Below are 22,214 nucleotides of genomic sequence, written 5' to 3'. Positions count from 1 at the left end.
CCTGTAGCCCCCTGGCTGGGTCCTTCCATCTGAGTCTCAAGGGAGGTCCCAGCTTTAGGGCACCAGCTGAACCCAATCCCATCAGGAGCCCTCAGAGCTACTGAAAGGACAGAAAACTCAGGGCTGGCAAAGGGGTTGCTCCAAAGAGCTTACCTTGAAAGTAACCCGGGCCAGTCTCCGGGCATTCAACACAGACTGTGGAGGAGGAGGTTGTTTTATTTCTTCCTTTTTTTGGCTCGGGGATCATTAGGCCCACACCACCTGAACCTAATCCCATCAGGAGCCCTCAGAGCCCAGGGAGGCCATGCACCTCCCTCCTTAGAGAGCAGGGTCTTCTGAAAAAAACGGAAACCTAGAGGCAAAGTCAAGATGGCAGCCTAGAAGGAGCATAGACCTGGCAGCCTGGCCAGAGCTTTGGAGATCCTCCATATTTGCTCCAGCCATCCAAGAAGTTTAAAACTCAGAGTAAACCTAGCCCAACTAAGCTGAGCTCAATCCCATCAAAAGTCTCCAGGACACAGGGAAGCCCAGGCTCCCCATCCATCCTCATTGACGGCTGGACTTTAAGCCAATCAAAAGCCTCCAGAGGACAGGAAAGCTCAAACTCCCAACAACCCTCCCCCAGAGATTATACCAAGAGATCTTCTGTTAAAGCTCCAAGAGGGGAGACCGATAGAAGTTCCCAAAAACCAAAAAAAATGAGAAGAACAAGATCACAGACAAATATGGAGAGTAAAGAAGGGGTGAATTTGAACAAACAACAGAAACAGAAGAAAGAAACTTCGATAGACAGCTACTACTCAGCAAATGGAACAGAGGGGGAGAGATCAGCAAACGATAAACCAGAAATCCCAGCGAATTGGATACAGGCTGTGGAAGAACTCAAAACACAACTAAGAGAGGCTGAAGACAATTGGGAAAAGAACTTAAAAATTAAGATAAGTCATCTGGAAACAGAGGAACTTGAACTAAAACAAGAAAATAGTGTCTTGAAAGTCAAAATCAACCAGCTGGAAAATGAGGCAAAGGAGATGAAAGATGAGGCAAAGGAGATGAAAGATGAGGTAAAGAGGCTGAAAGACGATCTTCAAAGAAAATCAGACCAGAAGGAAAAAAGACGACCAAAAAGCCAGAGTTGAAATCCAATCTTTAAGAACCAGAGTAAAACAACTAGAATCAAGTGACCTCACAAGGCAGCAGGACACTATAAAACAAAACAAAAAGAATGAAAAAATTGAGGAAAATGTGAAGCATCTCATTCACAAAACAGACGATTTAGAAAATTGTTCAAGAAGAGACAATTTAAGAATAATTGGACTACCAGAAGACCGTGACAAAAGAAAAAGCCTGGACATAATACTAGAGGAAATTATCCAGGAAAACTGTCCTGAGATCCTAGAAAAAGAGGGGAAAGTGGAGACTGAAAGAATCCACAGATCACCCCCTTTATTTAATCCCCAACTGACAACACCAAGAAATGTTATAGCCAAATTCAAAAACAGTCAGATGAAAGAACAGATATTACAAGCTGCCAAGAAGAAGCCATTCAGATACCATGGAAATATGGTGAGGATAACACAAGGTCTGTCTGCATCCACACTGAAGGACCGAAAGGCATGGAATACAATATTCCAGAAAGCAAGGGAACTAGGCCTACAACCAAGAATAAAATACCCATCAAAACTGACTATATTCTTACAGGGGAAAGTATGGTCATTTAACACAACAGAAGAGTTCCAAGCATTCATAAATAAAAGGCCAGACCTGAACAGAAAATCTGAAGTCCAACCACAGAACTCAAGAGAATCATCAAAAGGTAATTAAAAAAGAGGGGAAAAAACAAGAACAACAACAACAAAATTTTTAAGAGACTCAATAAGTTAAAATGATATGTATCCCTATAAGAAAAGAGGTCATTGGCAACTATTAAAAACTGTTGCTATCACCTGAGCAGCTAGAAGAACTACACTCAGAGGGAACAGTGACAAACTGTATAGGATGAAAGGACAAAACATAAATAGGTATATAGATATATGCATGCATAAATACATATACATGTGTATGTATATATATATATATATACACATACATGACTAAAGCTAAAAAAGAAAAGAGGTTATGACCAAAAGAAATGGGAAAAGAAACAAATGGGGGTAAATTTATATGTCACAAAGAGGATCATGGCGGGAGGGAGGGGGAGAACATCGATACACTGGAAGGGTAAAGAGGTTGGAGATAAGAAATACTCAACTCTTGTGTACTTTGAAACTGACCCAAAGAGGGAAGAACAATCCAATCCATTGGGGAAGAGAATAGATTTGTGCCCTTTGGGGGAGTAGAAGGGTAAAAAACAGACTGGTGGGGAGGGAAGCAGTACAAGGGAGGGAGAGGGTGGGGGAAAATTTTAAAAAGACTACAGGGGAAAATAAGGGAGGGAATAAGAAGGGAGAGGGGTAGAAAGGGAAGTACAAGAGGGACTGCTTTAAAGTAAATCACTGGACTAAAAGGTAGAGCTGAAGAAGAAAGGTTAGAATTAGGGAAGGATATCAAAATGCCAGGGAGTCCACAAGTGATAGTCATAACTTTGAACATGAATGGGATGAACTCACCCATAAAACATAGATGAAGAGCAGAATGGATTAGACTCCAAAACCCTACCATATGTTGTCTTCAAGAAACACACATGAGGCGGGTAGACACCCACAAGGTCAGAATTAAAGGATGGAGTAAGACCTTCTGGGTCTCAACTGACAGAAAGAAGGCAGGAGTGGCTAACATAATATCTGATAAAACCAAAGCAAAAATAGACCTGATCAAAAGGGATAGGGAAGGTAATTATATTTTGTTAAAAGGGACTTTAGATAATGAGGAAATATCACTAATCAACATGTATGCACCAAATAATATAGCACCCAAATTTCTAATGGAGAAACTAGGAGAATTGAAGGAAGAAATAGACAGTAAAACCATATTAGTGGGAGACTTGAACCAACCATTATCAAATTTAGATAAATCAAATCAAAAAATAAATAAGAAAGAGGTAAAAGAAGTGAATGAAATCTTAGAAAAATTAGAATTAATAGACATATGGAGAAAAATAAATAGGGATAAAAAGGAATACACCTTCTTCTCAGCACCACATGGCACATTCACAAAGATTGACCATACATTAGGTCACAGAAACATGGCACACAAATGTAGAAAAGCAGAAATGCAGCCTTTTCAGACCAAAAGGCAATAAAAATAATGATCAGTAATGGTAAATGGAAAAGCAAATAAAAAACTAATTGGAAATTAAACAATATGATACTCCAAAATCATTTAGTTAGAGAAGAAATCATAGAAACAATAATTTCATCGAGGAAAATGATAATGGTAAGACATCCTTTCTAACCTTTTGGGATGAAGCCAAAGTGGTAATCAGAGGTAAATTCATATCACTGAGTGCATATATTAACAAACTAGGGAGAGCAGAGATCAATCAATTGGAAATGCAAATAAAAAAACTCAAAAGAGACCAAATTAAAAACCCCTAGCAGAAAACCAAACTAGAAATCCTAAAAATTAAGGGAGAAATTAATAAAATCGAAAGTGATAGAACTATTGATTTAATAAATAAGACAAGAAGCTGGTACTTTGAAAAAACAAACAAAATAGACAAAGTACTGGTCAATCTAATTTAAAAAAGGAAGGAAGAAAAGCAAATTAACAGCATCAAAGATGAAAAGGGGGACATCACCTCCAATGAAGAGGAAATTAAGGCAATCATTAAAAATTACTTTGCCCAATTATATGGCAATAAATACACCAATTTAGGTGATATGGATGAATATATACAAAAATACAAACTGCCTAGACTAACAGAAGAAGAAATAGAATTCTTAAATAATCCCATATCAGAAAATGAAATCCAACAGGCCATCAAAGAACTTCCTAAGAAAAAATCCCCAGGGCCTGATGGATTCACCAGTGAATTCTATCAAACATTCAGAGAACAGTTAATTCCAATACTATACAAACTATTTGACATAATAAGCAAAGAGGGAGTTCTACCAAACTCCTTTCATGACACAAACATGGTACTGATTCCAAAACCAGGCAGGTCAAAAACAGAGAAAGAAAACTATAGACCAATCTCCCTAATGAATATAGATGCAAAAATCTTAAATAGGATACTAGCAAAAAGACTCCAGCAAGTGATCAGCAGGGTCATCCACCATGATCAAGTAAGATTTATACCAGGGATGCAGGGCTGGTTCAATATTAGGAAAACCATCCACATAATTGACCACATCAACAAGCAAACCAACAAGAACCACGTGATTATCTCAATAGACGCAGAAAAAGCCTTTGATAAAATACAATGCCCATTCCTATTAAAAACACTAGAAAGCATAGGAATAGAAGGGTTGTTCCTAAAAATAATAAACAGTATATATCTAAAACCAACAGCTAATATCATCTGCAATGGGGATAAACTAGATGCATTCCCAATAAGATCAGGAGTGAAACAAGGATGCCCATTATCACCTCTACTATTTGACATTGTACTAGAAATACTAGCAGTAGCAATTAGAGAAGAAAAAGAAATTAAAGGCATCAAAATAGGCAAGGAGGAGACCAAGTTATCACTCTTTGCAGATGACATGATGGTCTACTTAAAGAATCCTAGAGATTCAACCAAAAAGCTAATTGAAATAATCAACAACTTTAGCAAAGTTGCAGGATACAAAATAAACCCACATAATTCATCAGCATTTCTATATATCTCCAACACAGCTCAGCAGCAAAAACTAGAAAGAGAAATCCCATTCAAAATCACCTTAGACAAAATAAAATACCTAGGAATCTATCTCCTGAGACAAACATAGGAACTATATGAACACAACTACAAAACACTTGCCACACAACTAAAACTAGACTTGAGCAATTGGAAAAACATTAACTGCTCATGGATAGGAGGAGCCAATATAATAAAAAATAACCATCCTACCCAAACTTATTTATCTATTTAGTGCCATACCCGTTGAACTCCCAAAAAATTTCTTTACTGATTTAGAAAAAACCATAACAAAGTTCATTTGGAAGAACAAAAGATCAAGGATATCCAGGAAAATAATGAAAAAAAAAACACATATGATGGGGGCCTTGCAGTCCCAGACCTCAAACTATATTACAAAGCAGCAGTCATCAAAACAATTTGGTACTGGCTAAGAGACAGAAAGGAAGATCAGTGGAATAGACTGGGGGCAAGCGACCTCAGCAAGACAGTATACGATAAACACAAAGATCCCAGGTTCTGGGACAAAAATTCACTATTCAATAAAAACTGCTGGGAAAATTGGAAGACAGTGTGGGAGAGATTAGGAATTGATCAACACCTCACACCCTATACCAAGATAAATTCAAAATGGGTGAATGACTTAAATATAAAGAAGGAAACCATAAGTAAATTGGGTAAATACAGAATAGTATACATGTCAGACCTTTGGGAAGGGAAAGACTTTAAAACCAAGCAAGACATAGAACGAATCACAAAAGGTAAAATAAATAATTTTGACTACATCAAATTAAAAAGCTTTTGTACAAACAAAACCAATGTAACTAAAATCAGAAGGAAAACAACAAATTGGGGAAAAAATCTCCATAAAAACCTCCTACAAAGGTTTAATTACTCAAATTTATAAAGAGCTAAATCAATCGTACAAAAAACCAAGCCATTCTCCAATTGATAAATGGGCAAGGGACATGGATAGGCAGTTCTCAGATAAAGAAATCAAAACTATTAATAAGCACATGAAGAAGTGTTCTATATCTCTTATAATCAGAGAGGTACAAAACAAAACTCTGAGGTATCACCTCACACCTAGGAGATTGGCTAACATAACAGCAAAGGAAAGTAATGAATGCTGGAGGGGATGTGGCAAAGTAGGGACATTAATTCTTTGCTGGTGGAGTTGTGAACTGATCCAACCATTCTGGAGGGCAATTTGGAACTATGCCCAAAGGGCGATAAAAGAATGTCTACCCTTTGATCCAGCCATAGCACTGCTGGGTCTGTACCCCAAAGAGATAATGGAGAAAAAGACTTGTACAAGAATATTCATAGCTGGGCTCTTTGTGGTGGCCAAAAATTGGAAAACGAGGGGATGTCCATCAATTGGGGAATGGCTGAGCAAATTGTGGTATATGTTGGTGATGGAATACTATTGTGCAAAAAGGAATAATAAAGTGGAGGAATTCTATGGAGACTGGAACGACCTCCAGGAAGTGATGCAGAGCGAGAGGAGCAGAACCAGGAGAACATTGTACACAGAGACTTATACACTGTGGTATAATCGAACGTAATGGACTTCTCCATTAGTGGCAGTGTAATGTCCCTGAACATTCGGCAGGGATCTAGGAGAAAAAACACTATTCATAAGCAGAGGACAAACTGTGGGAGTAGAAACACCGAGGAAAAGCAACTACCTGACTACAGCAGTTGAGGGGACATGACAGAAGAGAGACTCTAAAAGAACACTCTAATGCAAATATTAACAACATGGCAATGGGTTCGAATCAAGAACACATGTGATACCCAGTGGAATCACGCGTCAGCTACGGGGGGTTGGGGGAAGGAAAAGAAAATGACCTTTGTCTTTAATGAATAATGCATGGAAATGATCTAATAAAATATTATAAAATTAAAAAAGAATAAGTGAGCACAGCCCCATTTATGCCTCTACTTCACACTTAGGTGGACTGAGAAGACAGATAATTGTTCACTTGGCCCCATGCCTAAAATTATTACAGCTTGTTAGAATTTAGTATTCCAATAGATAATAAAGAAAACATTTATAAAATCTCCAAGATAAAAATCACACAAAGAAGCTACTCACTGACTGACCTATATTTTGGGGCCAAGTTATGAGTGGTTCAGTTTGATTCAACAAATATTTATTAAGCTGTCCTACTCCAAAAGTGCCATGCTATGTAATGGGGGCAATGCAGGGATTAATAGAACAAGAGCCTTGCTCTCAAACTTAGAAAAGGATGAAGGGAGAATAAATGTGCACATGGATACATTTACATAAATTGGGATACAGTTAGTGCACAGGACATTTAAAATATTCCAAGTTAAAATAAGGAAAATAAAGAACTCAGACTTCAGTGAGGGAAAACTTTGGGAGAGGGCAACCATTGGAAAATGGGTAGAATGTCGATGGAGATGGAAGACATGCTCAAAGAAAGGCATTAGAAAGGGCACTGACATGCTACAGAAAGTACCAGGCATATATGGAAGTCATTAAATTGTCCAGTGAAGAGTATGGACTGAACTGAATTAAGAAAATACCATATTGAACAAGATCTTGAATGCCAGATTAAGTAGGGCATCTGCGTTGTCCTCAGAATATATGATTCTTTAATGTGGACATCTCATTATCCAAATTGCTGGCTATGATCCATCACGGAAAAATCTTCCTTAACTTCAGGACACGGGGTTCTATGTGTGGCTTTATTGATTGGAATATAGAGAGATCAGATAGGCAGGTCTGTGCTCTCTCAGCAGCAGGAGTCATTAAAAAAATCTGAAGGAAGATAAAGCACTAGGAATTGAACATTGCATTCAGTGAGGCTGAATTCTTGAATATCAAACAATATCAAGAAAAGAAGAGGTAGGGAAAAGAGGGGAAGATGGGAAACTGGAAAACCAACAAACAGAAAGCAGAAAATGAGTCAAATGAGCACAAGACTCTGGCTCTCCCAGGGATGGACATCTGCTTCTACACAGCAAATAATCCAGATCCACCAATAGATGGTTTTTAATAGATCATAGATTTTAGAATGGCAATGGTGCCAGCCAGTCATCTAGCCCATCCTCATAATTTTACAAATGAGGTAACTGAAAACCAGAGACATTAAGTGACTTGGACAAGGTCACACACATAGTAATTATCCGAAACAATATTCAGACCTTGGTCTTCTGACTTTGGAGCCTAGGGTTCTTTTTCCTGGGCCACAGTGCTGCTGTGGAATGGGGAATAATGAATCTTTCTTGGACCTGAGAGAGCTGGGCTTGCCAGAGGAGCATGACAGTGAGCTCTCATGTTTCCTGGGTCTTTTCCTTTCTTATGACATACTATCTAGCTTTGCAGAAGTTTGCAGGCATATGAGGAGCTCTTTAAGGTCCTCTCAAGTACATCCAGCCACTTCCAATTATTCTAAACACTAAGGCTATAGGACTCTGAAGCTCTAGCCTAACATAATTGGGCCAAGCCAAAGACAGAGAATAAAAGCACAAAACTAATATAATGGAAAAAAAGTCAATCCCAAAGGGGTCCAAAAGCCCTCCCTGGGGAGCTAGAAATCTGTGGGTGAGTTTCTGATGGAATGCAAATAGCCCAGCTCCACCTGAAGCTTTTCATCAATGTTCCAGAAACATAGACTCCTGCTCTCTTCACTTGTTATATTTATACCCTCTCGTTTGGAGGCCAAGTGAATCATCAACTACACTTTTAAAATATCTGGAGTGTAATTTATCAACAACCTAACATCTGACACTTCAAATTCTCTAAACTCTGGCTAGAAGTGAGTGTTTTGTGTATTGCCTCATCTCCTCTCCCTTCCCCCTGGATTTGGTTTATAGATCAAGGTTAAGATTATATACAGTGACCCCAGAAACAGGGAAAGGACACTGCAGTCAATAGACTTGGGTTCAAATCCTGACTTTGGTGGTTCCTGCCTCCATGACTTTTTTTAGGATATCCTTTCACCTCCCAGTTTCACTTGTTTTTGTTGTTATTAAGTCATGTCCTGCTCTTTGTGAACCTCTTTTGGGTTTTCTTGTCAGAGATATTGGAGTGGTTTTCAGTTTCCTTCTCTAGCTCATTTTACAGATAAGGAAAATGAAGCAAACAGAGAGAAGTTACATGTCAGGGATCATGCAGCTAGTATATGAGGTTCTAATTTTAACTCATTCTATTCACTGTACCACATAGCCACCAATTTGTATTTAAATATTTTTATATTTATTTGGATTTATCCTCTCTCTCTCTCTCTCTCTCTCTCTCTCTCTCTCTCTCTCTCTCTCTCTCTCTCTCTCTCTCTTTATATATATATATATATACATATATATATATATATATGTACACACACACATATATACACATATTCTTATCCTCCATATTAGAATGGAAATTTTCTTGCCAGTAGGGATTACTTAATTCATTTTATTTGGATCTCCAGTCCCTGATGCATATAAATTTAACTGCTTTTTTATTGATTTTTTAGGTTACTATTATGTAAATCTAAATTGTGCCACTAGATTGCATTATTGTAGCTTTTATAGTGGATTCAGCAAACATTTATATAGTATAGCCTATGTTCAGATCAATATGACAGACTCTGGGCATATATTCAGTTTATTCTAGGAATGGCACTTTGGCTTATGCAAAGGCATGAAGATGGAAGAAATGGAAGGCCAAGTTTGGTGAAAGGTAAATGTGGAAGTTTGGCTTGAACAGAGGCTTTGTGAAGGGGAATCATGTATAATAAGCCTAGAAAGACAGGCTTGAACCAGATGGGGAAGGGCTTTAAATTCCAAATTGAAGAGTTTATATGTTATAGTTTAATTTACATTTTCTCCTAGAGGAAATAGGAGACCCTGAAGAAGCTGAGAGAATGATGATAGGGTCAGTTATATTCTAGGAGTTGCATGAAAAACAGATTAGAAAGGAGAAGAAATAAAAGAAAGGAGTCCAATTAGGACTATATTATATTAATCCAGGTAAATAGTGATGGCAATCTGAACTAGGATGGAAATTTGAGTGAGTGGAAAGAAGAGGGAGGCTTTCAGGCATTTGGTGAGAATTAAAAAAAAAACTTGGCAATTAGTTGCATATAACAAGGGTGAAAGAGAAGAGCCATAGATAGCAATATTTGTAGACCTAAAAGACTGCAAGAATGATTGTGTCCTCAAGAAAAATTTAGGAAATGTGTGGGTTATAGAAAAATAATTTGATCTCAAACTTGTTGAGCTTGAGATGTGTACAGGTCATTAGGCTGTTAATATGGGATTAGGGCTCAGGAGAGAAGTTAGGGCTAAGTTTATAGATCTGAGAGTCATCTATATTTATATGCCAAACATCTAACCCAATAAAACACTTGTTGATTGATTGAATGAAAAAAAGTGGATGAGATCATTCTGAGAGAAACTGTTGAGAGAAAATAGAGGAAAGGTCAGGACAGAGCCTTGGGGGACATCTAAATTTAGGAGGCATGGAATGATGAACCAGTAAAGGAGGAGGAAAAATCGGATATTTAGAAGAACTAGGAAAGAGAGATGACACAGGAACCCAGGGATAACAGAATATTTTAAACCTGATCCTTAACTCTTTAAAACCTAGAGAATGCTAAGTACATAATAGACTCTCCACAAGTGCCCACTGACTGGTAATGTCCTTTCATCTGGTAGGTTATTAGCCTAGAGAGATGAAGTATACTTCTCATTCTGGTAGGATAGATTCACAGGTTAAAAGGGTAATAATGGAAAGGAAAGGGAGAAAAGAGAATTCATGGGAATATGAAACAAAGAAAAAGCTGGAAGGGAACCTAAAAATCATCTGGTGAATAACCCACCCACATACTCACACCCAGAGCAGGGAGGCAATTTACATTCACATAGCTAATTTGTCCTAGACTAGAACCCTAGTCCCATAATTTTGAATCCAGGAATTTTCCCCTGCCCTGTGGTATCTCTCCAAGATTTCTTCAATTCATTTATTTGAATCTCCTGGGGTTTTCTATATAAGACCAGTTCCTCTACCCCAAGAACATTCAGTCTCCAAAGTAAACACAGCACAGCATGCATCCATCCTTTCCTGCATGTGTTTATTTATTATAATATCACCTTTGTGAAGTCTTTCCCCATTTACTACTCATCCTCATACCATTATAGGAGTTAAGCAGTTAGGATAGTGTAAAAATTTTAAACCAAGAAAAGTGTTGGGAATTATGTTTTGCTTTCACTTGCTATTGAAATTATCAGTATAAGCACAGGACTTTGAGTAAACCGTAAACATAAGAGAAACTCACAATGCAAACTTGCAACAGGACAAAATAAAAAAAAATATGTATTTTGGATAGTTAGGAAAAAGAAAGAAGAACCTCTTTTGTGTTCTTATTCTTCATTCCTACAAGATAAAAAAAAAACCTGCCTTCTTGTACTGACTCTGTAGTGTCTATGGGTCCTTGATGTTGACAGCTCTCGGAAGACCAAACAGAGGCTGAATTCCTGAGCTTATGAGATAGCAATGGCAGGTGACTTCACTGAAAGTTTTTGTTCTTAGTTCTTAAATATAAACAACTTAGAGTTTCTTGTTGGGTTTAGTCAACAGGTAGCCAAAGTGTCAAAATTCCTTTTTGTCTCTTCATCTTTTTAAGAGAGAGATTCAATTCAATTCAACTAATGTATCCAACATCCATTTAACAAATATTATTCAAATGCCAACAGCATGCATTGCACTGAGTTAGACTAGGAACAGTATAAGGTTTAGAAATTCCTGGTCTTCAATGAGCTTACAGTGCATTGGTGGGGAGAGAAGAAATCAAATTTGCTAAGTAAAACATACAGCATTATCTAGAGATTTGTTTTAAAGGAAACTATGTATGATGTCCTCTTTTTCAGGGGCTCCTCATGTGACCACAGAATGTTGTCTAAATATGAAATTCAATGTCCTACACAAATATACCCTGCCAAGATAGCCTTTAACATAAGAAGTTACTAATTATTAAGCTGGCTTGTAACTTAGTATAAAAAACCCCTAAGATCTTGGTAAGGGGCCCCATTACTTCCTGACAAATAAAGGGAGAGGAAATGGAAGCAGCGTCAGGTTTTATATTCTTGGGCCCAAAGATCTGTGCAGACATAGACTATAGCCATGAAATTAAAAAACACTTGTTCCTTGGAAGGAAATCAATGGCAAATCTGGACAGCATACTAAAAAGCAGAGACATCACCTTGCCAACAAAGGTATATATAGTCAAAACTTGGCTTTTTCCATAGGCAATGTGTGACTTCAAGAGTTGGACTATAAGAAAAGCTGAGTGCCACAGAATCAACACTTTCAAATTGCAGTGCTGGAGACTTTTGAGAATCCCTTAGAGGGCAAGGAGATCAAATAGACCAAAACATAAATAAATTGATTCAGACTATTCACTGAAAGGTCAAATACTGAAGCTGAAGTCAAACAACTTTTGCTACACAATGAGAAGACTGGGTTCATCAGAAAAGACCCTGATGTTGGGAAAGATTGAAGGCAAAAGGAGGAGATGACTGAGAATGAGATGGATATTTAGTGTCATGGAAACACCAAACATGAACTTGAACAGACTTTAATAAAGAGTGGAGAACAGAAGGACTTGACATGCTATGGTCCATGGAGCCATGAAGAGTTGAACATGACTATACCACTGACAGATTATAGAAACCAATACCCTAATAATGCTGTGCATAAGGAACATTGATTCATTGTTATATGAAGATGAATTATTTTTAGTGGAAGCATTTGATCCCTTTCTTCCAAACCTTGGGAAAAAATCCTAAAAATAATACCATTGATTAGTAACACATGAGAGGAAGATTTTCATCCAGATCTCACTTGTGACTCTTAATGACTGGGTATTCTTGGGCAGGTTACTTACCCCTCCCTGTGTCTCAGCTATTTTATCTGTAAATGAGAGAGCTAGATGGGATCATTTCTAGCAATGGGATTCTTTAACACTGCATGCATGATCCCAGGAATGTTTGAGGTTACTTACCCTGTCTCTGGCTTATTTTTCTTTTGGGTAAAATCAGAATAACAGCTATCTGGAACATATCTTATAGGGTCATAGAGAAAATGAAATAATGTATGCAGAATGTTTTGCATACCTAGGCTGTGTTTCAAATTCCAGGGTTTTGGGGGATCAGACCTGTAATTTCACTTGTAAAGGTAACTCCCAGTGAGGAAACTCCTTGGATTTACCCAGATTGCAATTTGCCCTCTTGGAGAGTTCCCTGGTGGGGGGGGTGGCACTGAGAGCTTAAGTAAATATGGGAGCATGCCTGTTATTATTAATACCATTAGCAGACTGTGATAAAATTGACATTTTCAGAAACAGAGCCCTTCACTTTTCGGATTGCCCATAGGGCTGAATTGTCTCCCTTTTCTGATTTGCAGTACCAGTGGATCACAGATGCCTCTCTATCTTTTGGGTCATTTTCTGAATAAAGTGGATACATTTTCAGGGAATGAAGCACAAAGACATTATACAATCTTTTCTCCTAACTTTATAGCTCCTTTAGGCATTCTTCTTTATATGGATATAAAGGGTTAACTTTAAAGAAAAATGAGGGCACAACGTTTACAGTCTTTCTTTATGTCAGCTGTGAGAAGTAAGTAGGATGCATATGGTTGACTCCATTTGATAGGCAGGAAGGCTAGGTGGCTCATTTTAAATTAATCAAAATTAGTAGTTATTTCCAGTCAATTCGATACTAAGAATTCTCATTCTTTCTATAAAGTGCTTTTCTACTACACTATAATGGTTTGCAAATTTTAATGTGGAATGAAAACCTCAGTGGCTTACACAGTGTTTTTTGTAGTATTTATTTATTTTATCATCTTGGAGTACAAACAGGATCTTTTAATTTGAGATGTTCAGTTAATCTGTTCAGTCATTTTGGTCTCCATCCCAATCCTTTTTTTTTTCTGTTGGAAGTTTTAGTCTGCCAGCTGGTCTTGCCATGATTATTCGATCAACTCAGAGTACTGTAACTGTAGCACTTGTAGCCAGCTTGATAGCCCAGCATTTTCTAAGGTAAGTTTCTGGAATGTCGACATATTATTTAAACAGCAGCTTCAGCCTCAATATCTAATCCAACATTTTTGTTTCTCTTTTGATTTACTAAATAAAGTTTAGAGATTACTTCACTAGACTAAACTCCAGAATTTTCTGTAAAGAATGGCTTCAAATGCTTCTACAAATTTCTTAATGGCATATTATTCAATAATTATTTGTTAAACTGAAATACATGTTGAAGTTTCAAAATCCTAATATAGTAGCATTGAAAAACAGGTTTTTTTAATAATGCTAAAATTAAGTAAATATTAAGTAGTTATTAGTGAATAATTTCACACCCAATACCCAACAAGAATGATTCCCCTCCCTCCTTTTGATAGAGAGAGGTGGGTGGGAAGAGTGGTGGCTTATGGTTACAGAATGTAGCATTCACCACCAAACAAGACCACTGTGCCACTTGATTTTGCCAATTATTTTTCCTTATTTAAAAGGTTCTTCAAGGTTTGGTGTTAGAATTGACTAGGATGCATAAAAAAGAACTAGTGACATAGATTAAGTAAGTTTATTTTTTAAATAAAGAAACACAAATAGAGTAGAAATAACTGTGGGCTAGTTCAATAAACATGAAAACTAAACTAAATTGATAGAAACAAGTTCTTCTCTTATTGGATGAGAAAAAAATGAGTCTTTGGAAAGCATTCAGTCTACAAACAGAAGGGATTTGGGGTTTTAGCATGTATCATCAATATCAGGCCATGATAATTTTAAGAACCACATTAAAAGATTTCCAGTGTTTGTCTGTGTTCCAGAATCTGTAGAGGATATCGAGGAGAAAAAGATAACAAAAAGAATAAGGTTCTCTAACTTCCAGGGGTGAGTAATCCACTTGGGGAGATTTGACTTAGCTATATGGAAAAACAATTTTTGACAAACATTTTCAGACATTTTAGGATTCATATTTTCTCTCAACCTCGCTACCCCCACTCTAAGGTAGAAAACAGACTGATAGAGGTTATAGAAGTACATTTATGCAATATGTATGTCCATATCACTCATGTTATAACAGAAGACACATATCACACATTTAATAAAAATACATGAAAGAAATAAAGTAGAAGGTTCTAGGCAAAAATTTGAACCCTGCCCTCTTGGATTGAACTTTGTCAGTTGCTGATCTGGATTTGTTTTTACATAATACTCCTTTCTAGAGTCTGGTTAGAAGTTCCAATAATCTATAGCTGTACTTAGCCCCCCTATCCAACAGGTGGAATGTTTTGTTGTTTTTGAGAGACACAACTACAACCTGCCCTTTTTGTCCAGAATTTCTGACTGCAACTAAAACCCTATTCAGCTTCTAAGGCCAAAGACATGTAGTCATGTTATTTTAATTTTATTCTTCCATTCAAACACAGCCATGTGTTGTACTAACTCTTCCTCACCCAGAACAGTTGCCAATGGATGCCAATGGGGTGTCTTGGGAATATCTTCTTAACCCTGTGGTCAACCTTGGTTCTCTTTCAGTCCCTGGTTGCCCCCTCCAAACTCCCATAAGACCCCTTACCCAATGCCCAAAGGTCTCTGTCTCCCTATAGTAAACTGGGCTGGAAAAATGACTCCATGTGATTGTTTCTTGGATTAAAAAATATCTAGCATGTTTTATAGATCTTTGTGGAGAGGTGGTGCTAGAGAAACTGTGCTACACTTCTTCCTGCTATCCTGCCATCTTAGTTCCACTTCCACATATATGTAATTTATTAAGATTTGCAAAGAGTTTTCCTTACAGTTGATCTATGAGATAGTGAGATAAGTTATTAACTCCATTTTACATATGAAGAAACTGAGTCTCAGAAAGATTAAGTTGCTTTCCCATGATCACACAACTAGGCATTATCTAAGGCAGAATTTGAATTCAGGTCTCTATTATTCCATAGAAATCTCCACACTTCCCCAAACCTTTCCTACCTCTTCTTTATTTACAACATCTCCCAAACAAAGAATGCCCTCTCCTGCCATCTCTACTTTGATCTATATTTTGAAAGTCAGTTCTTCTAAAATACATTCACAGAATGACAGATTTTCAGTGTTGGAAAGAAAATCAGGGGTTATCAAGCACAAAATGTACTTGAAAAATAATTCTTTCTATAACCTCTCTCTGACAAGTAGTCATCATGTCTTTGCTTAAAGACAGCCAGTAAGGAAAAAATTTACTGCCTCTAGGTAAGCCATTCCAGTTTTGATTAGCCCTAATCTTTTGGAAAGTGGACATTACATTAAACCTTAAACTCTACCACATTAAAGTGAACTTTCTTCCTATCTTTGTTCTCTCTTTGTCCTTTTCAAACACTGGAGTGGGGGTGAAGGATTGCTTTATGCCAATTCACACTGGGAACAATAATGTGGTAAAGTAAAAGGGAGATAATGACTAATTCCTTAGTCTTATTTTAGTTCTTGTGTTTCTCTGTCCCTCCCATTATTTGCATTGGAAGGAATAAAAAGAACTTTGAGTTGAGAAAATGAGGAATCCAGGGCACCACAGCTTTTAGAAGTCTATTGAAATGTGTTTATTGAAAGTCTATGGAAGGGGCAGCTAGGTGGTTCAGTGGATTGAGCTAAGCCTAGAGATAGAAGATCCTGGGTTCAAACCTGGCCTCAGATACTTCTTAGTGATATAACCCTGGGTAAGTCACCTAACCCTCAATGGCTAGTCTTTATCACTCTTTTGCCTTGGTACCAATACACAATATTAATTCTAAGAAAGAAGGAAAGGATTGGTTTTTTTTTTGTTTGTTTTTAAAGAAATCTTAAAACAAATCTCTAAATGTATGATGAACAGGTGTAGTTTAGTCATCAGATATTAACTATGGATCAATAAGTTATTTTTAACCTTAAGTAAAAGGGAAGTTTCAGAGAGGACCCTGACATGGGGGTACCAGGAAATACAGTTTAGAACTGCAGATTTTAAGACTAATGATGCTAGCTAACTGAGGCTACCTTGAGACTCAAAGAACTTATAACTTAAATGAGAATCTTCCATTTGTAGGAGAAATTGCCATTCTAGCCAAGGCTTACAGAAATACACTAACCTCTTTTTCTCGGGAAGAGAGGGAAAAGTCTAACAAACTTTACTGTTCCAGTGACTGAACATATAGAGGGGATTTTACCTTTGTCTAAATAAACTTTAACAGGAAACATTTCAAAGTTTTTCTCCAAGGATTGCAAGAGTCAAAGCAGAGTCTAATCATTCTTCTATGTCAAAGAATTAGAGCTAAGACCTAAAACTGAATCTGAGTAAAGTAGAAAAGGGTTCCACTGGAGATCTGATGAGCAGTCAGCGTGGAATGAAGAGAACATAGCTCAGCAGAAAACAAGCCTGGTAGAAGCAGTACAATGACATTCTCCTGGCATTAGAGGCTTGAAGTACCCTTTTCACATGTTTGACCTGGCCACATGTGTTCCCTCTATGCTAGCCAATTTTTGTGGTACCTATGTGTGCTGTCTCTTCCCCTTATTATATATATATATACTTGTGGAAAACGGGTTTGCACCCTGAATATTTTATTACTGTGCTTCTCTTTCAGGTATTGTGTACAGAAAATTTTATTATTCTTATTGCTTTAATTTATATAGTATTTACTATTTTCTAGACACTGTACTAAAGCACTTCACACATATTCTCTCATTTAATCCTCACAACAACCCTAGGAGGTATACACCATCATTATCCCCATTTACACATGAGGAAACTGAATCAAATGGGTTCAATTAATTGTCCAAGGCCCCACAGCTAGCAAGGATCAGGGTGATATTTGAACTCTGGTTTTTTCTGCCTCCAGACCCAGTGCTCTAGCCATTGCACCTCCCAGTTGCCCTAGAAAAGGTGAGGCTTGTCACTTATGATTTTTAGTGGGCAAAGATGCATGGTAGCCTTGCCATGAAATCTCTTCTCTACAAGGGGAATGAATGTGGAAAGAGGGAAGAATGGAAGGGATGGGAAAGTGACAACTGTAGTTTCTACAAGTGCTGATTGTAGTCTTAATCTTATTTCCTTTAATCAGGTGCCAATTTAGCTCTGTTATTAGACTGTCTGCTTCTTGAAAGCAAAGACAAGCGTCTTATTCCTCACTGTATTTCTGCCAGGCTCTGTATTTCCCAATGACTTCTAGAAAACAAGTACTTAACTTTTGAATTGAATTCAACTGAAATAAACTCTGATGTTTCTGTCTAAACTAGCTTTTAAGAAGGGCAGAGTTTTTTACATGAGAAGGAAATGGGAACTAAACTGTGGGAAGACTTGAATATCAGACTTTTTTTCCTTTTCCAACATTTTTGGAGGGATGGGCTCATTTGTACTCTGCAAATTATAAAGGGGGCTTAGGAAAGGGACAAGATGGTCCTACTTTAGTTTACCAATCACCTTAGATGAATGTAAGTGGGAGAAAGTGCTTTTAGGATATCCATTCACTTTCTTTCTGAATTTTTTTTTAAATTTAAAAACCCTTACCTTCCGTCTTAGAATCAATACTGAATATGGGTTCCAAGGAAGCAGAGCATAAGAGACAGGCAATGGGGATTAAGTGACTTGACCAGGGTCACACAGCTTGGTAGTGTCTGAGGCCAGATATGAACCCAAGACCTCCCATCTTCAGCCCTGACTCTCTATCCACTGAGCCACCCAGCTATCCCCCATTCACTTTAAATACACGGACCAATCTGCACACTTGACTATTATATATACATCATGACATCATTATCTAATCCAGAGGTTAGAAAATATACCAATTAATTTTTTTAACTGAGGAACAGAAAAAACACATGCTAATTATTACAGCCTTGTAGGCTTGACTTTACAAAATAAAATCCATAAAACTGTGAGCCATTCCAAAACCTTGGAAAAGAATAATCAAAAGCACAGGTGTACAGTTTATCTGTGAGTCTTCAGGTCACCTAGCTTAAAGTGTGATCTAGAAGAGAAAGCTGACTGTCTTTCACAGTTCTGTATCACTCTGACTTCTAAGGCAGTTGCCTTGTGTGTGATGTCTTTGTAGAAAATGACACTTTTCAGCAGACACAGCCTAGAATTCCAAGAGTAGATGCTGAGTGACAAAAAGGATTAAGTAACCAGGAAAAAGAGAATTCACATTATAGATACTAACATTGCTTTTGTTGTTGCTGTTGTTGTTTTGTTTTTGTTTTAATTGTAAAACCAAGGCTATTTGTATGGAGCTCAAGTGCAGGAGACAGCATGACCTGAGGAATAGTTGGCCTCAAAAAAGGACCTGGGGTCAGATCTAGAATGGGATGCTTACTGCATGTGTGAGACAAAGAAGTCACTTCACCTCTAAGTGCTCTAGATGAATCTCCCCAGCTATAAGTTGCAGAGAAATGGCAATATGAATTCATAAAATGGATTTCATCATTTGAGTATTCTTTAGATTGATAAACTAGCTGATGTGTTCCCTATATCAGGGAATTCTATATCTGTAATGAGTTCTGGGCCAAAAGTCAAGAAAACATGAATTTAAATCCAGCCTCAGATATGATCCTAACTATATGATCCTAGGTGAGTCACTTAGCCTGTTTGCCTCGGTTTCTTCATCTGTAAAATGGTATAATAATAGAACTTTCTTCCTGGTTGTTTTGAGGATCAAATGATATATATTTGTAAAGTGTTTAGCACACTGCCTGGCGCATTTCAAGAACTATATAAATTTTATTTCTCCTCCTCCTCCTCCTCCTCCTCCTCCTCCTTCTTCTTCTTCTCCTTCTTCTTCTTCTTATATCAATGCAATAATAGGTTGAGAATCTAATATTCTGCTGAGGCAGTGAGGGTCTAAGGCAAACTAAAATGCATACTCCTTCCTATAGCCAGGATAAATGTTTTTCAAAATGAAATAGTTTAAAATGGAAACATCAAAGGCAGCCTTGAATGTCATGTCATGAATTCAGGACCAGAAGACTGTATTTCTGGTCTTTGTTCAGTTGCTATTTAGTTATATGACTTCTTCCAAGACATCTTGCCTCTATAGGCCTCATTTTTCTGATCTAAAAAATAAAAGGATTAGACAAAGGGAACTCAAAACCAGCCCTAAGATTCTTATTTGTTATTTTTTAAAACCTTATTTTCCATTTTGGAGTTGAGAGAAGAGCAGTATGGCTATGGAGAAGAGCAGTAAAGGCTAGGTAATTGGGGTTAATTGATTTGAAATCAGGACCTCTAATCTCTAGACCTGGCTCTCTATCCACAAAGCCACCTGACTGCTCCAAAGCTGCTATATTTTTTTAACCCTTACCCTCTGTCTCAGAATCTATACTAAGTATCAGTAACAAGGCAAAAGAGAGGTAAGGGCTAGGCAACTGAGGATAGATGACTTTCCCAGGAACACAGCTAGAAAGTGTCTGAAGACAAATTTGAACATAGGGCTTCCAGGTCTGGCTTTCTATCCACCCAATCCCCTAGATGCACCCAGCCCTAAGATTCTTCTTACCTATAGATGGACAACCCAGAAGCTGTCTGGAGTAGGATGAGCTGTCTTGGAGAGTAGTGAGCTCTCCCACCCTGGCGAGATTTAAGTCAAAGCAAGGATGCTCACTTTCCATCAATACTAGGCAGGATTTTCCACTCCAAATATAGGTTAAATTGCATGACTCCTAAGGTCCCTTCCAACTCAAAGATTCCAAACTTCACCTATAGGAAGACCTGAGTTCATACCCTGTCTTAAACACTTAATAGCTATATGATCCTAGGCAAGTCATTTAATGAAACTTAGCCTCGATTTCCTTCTCTGTAAAATGAATGGGCAGGATTTGATTGCTTTTAAACTCCTTTCCAGCTCTAAAATCTTTTTTTGTTTAGTCATATCTGACTCTATTTGACTCCATGAACCATAGCACACCATTACCATCCATAGGATTTTCTTAGCAAAGACTTTGGAGTAGTTTGCCATTTCCTGCTCCAGTGGATTAAGATATACAGAAGTTGAGCGATTTGTCCAGTGTCAAAGAGCAAATGTCTGAGGCTGCAGTTGAACTCATTTTCCTTGACTTGAGGTCCAATGTTCTATCCACTGAGCTACCTACTTTCTCTAAATCATGGAATCTATAAAATGCTGTAAGCCATTGATGGGCATGATGAGGATGTTAGTTCCTGTTTGTTCCCAGTTTGCCTTTTCTCCTTTCCCAGAATGAGCAATAAGGTACAATGGCAACGGCTGTGTGTGTTTGAAGGTTGTGTTCCCATAGTGTCAGCAGATATAGTGACAGCCCAAGGCTGCGTGTACTCATACACTTATTCTTCTCTAAAATTGCTTAAATAGGCTCCCTAATGAAGTGTAGTCAGAGTGGCAGATGGTAATGGGCTGGAGGAAGAAAAACACATCAAGACCTACAGTCAGGAGATTGAGAGGAGATCTATGAGGATTTAAGAGGTGATCCAGATGTTACTAAGAGTGTGGCAATCATTCGAAGCCAGGAAGTAACTCTTGTAAGCACAGAAAAGTCTTACACTGAAGGAGGGGGGTGAGGGGAGAGAGAAAGGCCCGCACCTGCAGGAAGCCTGCAGCTGATCTCAAAGAAATACAGTTTTAAGTTTTCACATTATCATCTAAGTTAAGATGTTGGGGGAGGGGGACCCACGACTTTTCCTTAAGCTACTCTGAATTAGCACAAGCTGTGAGATACAAAATGAATATATTCATCCTCAAAGCAAACAGCTTGCACCAGGCCTACCCAATGTGTGGCCCAAAAGCCAGATGCTGGCAACAAGCCCAATGCTCTTTTCCCTGGCTCCAGCTCACAAGCCAGTCATCTGTCCTTTACTCTCCTCTGCCCCATCTTCAGGCTGCCTTCCTCTCCTGCCCTTTCCCTAACCCTCAGTGTCTGATTCCACTAGCAAGGTGGAATGGTATGGTATATGTCATCTAGTCAATAAGGAAAAAAAACAGAAATATTGATAAGTTAATACAGATATATAGATGGTAGATAAGTAGATTAATAAAAATAGATAGAGAGATGGATGGATAGAAAGATAGATAGATAGATAGATGGATGGATGGATGGATGGATGGATGAATAGATAGATGGATAGATAGATGGATAGCTTGAGACAGACAGAACTCTATAGATAATAGATAAATAGATTAATAGAGATAGATGCATAGGTATATAGACAAAGAGAGAGAGAGAGATGGATAGATAGATGGATAGGTTGAGACAGACGGAACTCTATAGATAATAAATAAATAGATTAATAGAGATAGATGCATAGGTATATAGACAGACAGACAGAGAGAGAGAAAGAAAGAAAGATAGATAGATAGATAGATAGATAGATAGATAGATAGATAGATAGATAGATGTAGATATATATGTAGATAGACAGATAGAAGGATAGA

The 22,214-nt window shown here is 37.7% G+C and overlaps 1 protein-coding gene across 21 annotated transcripts in view; it reads right to left on the bottom strand.

Annotated features, from left to right (window-relative positions):
* Positions 1–22,214, bottom strand: part of DLG2 (discs large MAGUK scaffold protein 2) — a 2,177,398-nt gene that overhangs the window by 1,481,749 nt on the left and 673,435 nt on the right. The window lies entirely within an intron of this gene.

The sequence above is a fragment of the Monodelphis domestica genome, chromosome 4 (genome assembly GCF_027887165.1).
Source record: "Monodelphis domestica isolate mMonDom1 chromosome 4, mMonDom1.pri, whole genome shotgun sequence".
NCBI lineage: Eukaryota > Metazoa > Chordata > Mammalia > Didelphimorphia > Didelphidae > Monodelphis > Monodelphis domestica.
Note: the sequence above shows the minus strand (reverse complement) of the source record. Positions and strands in the feature narration are given on the sequence as shown.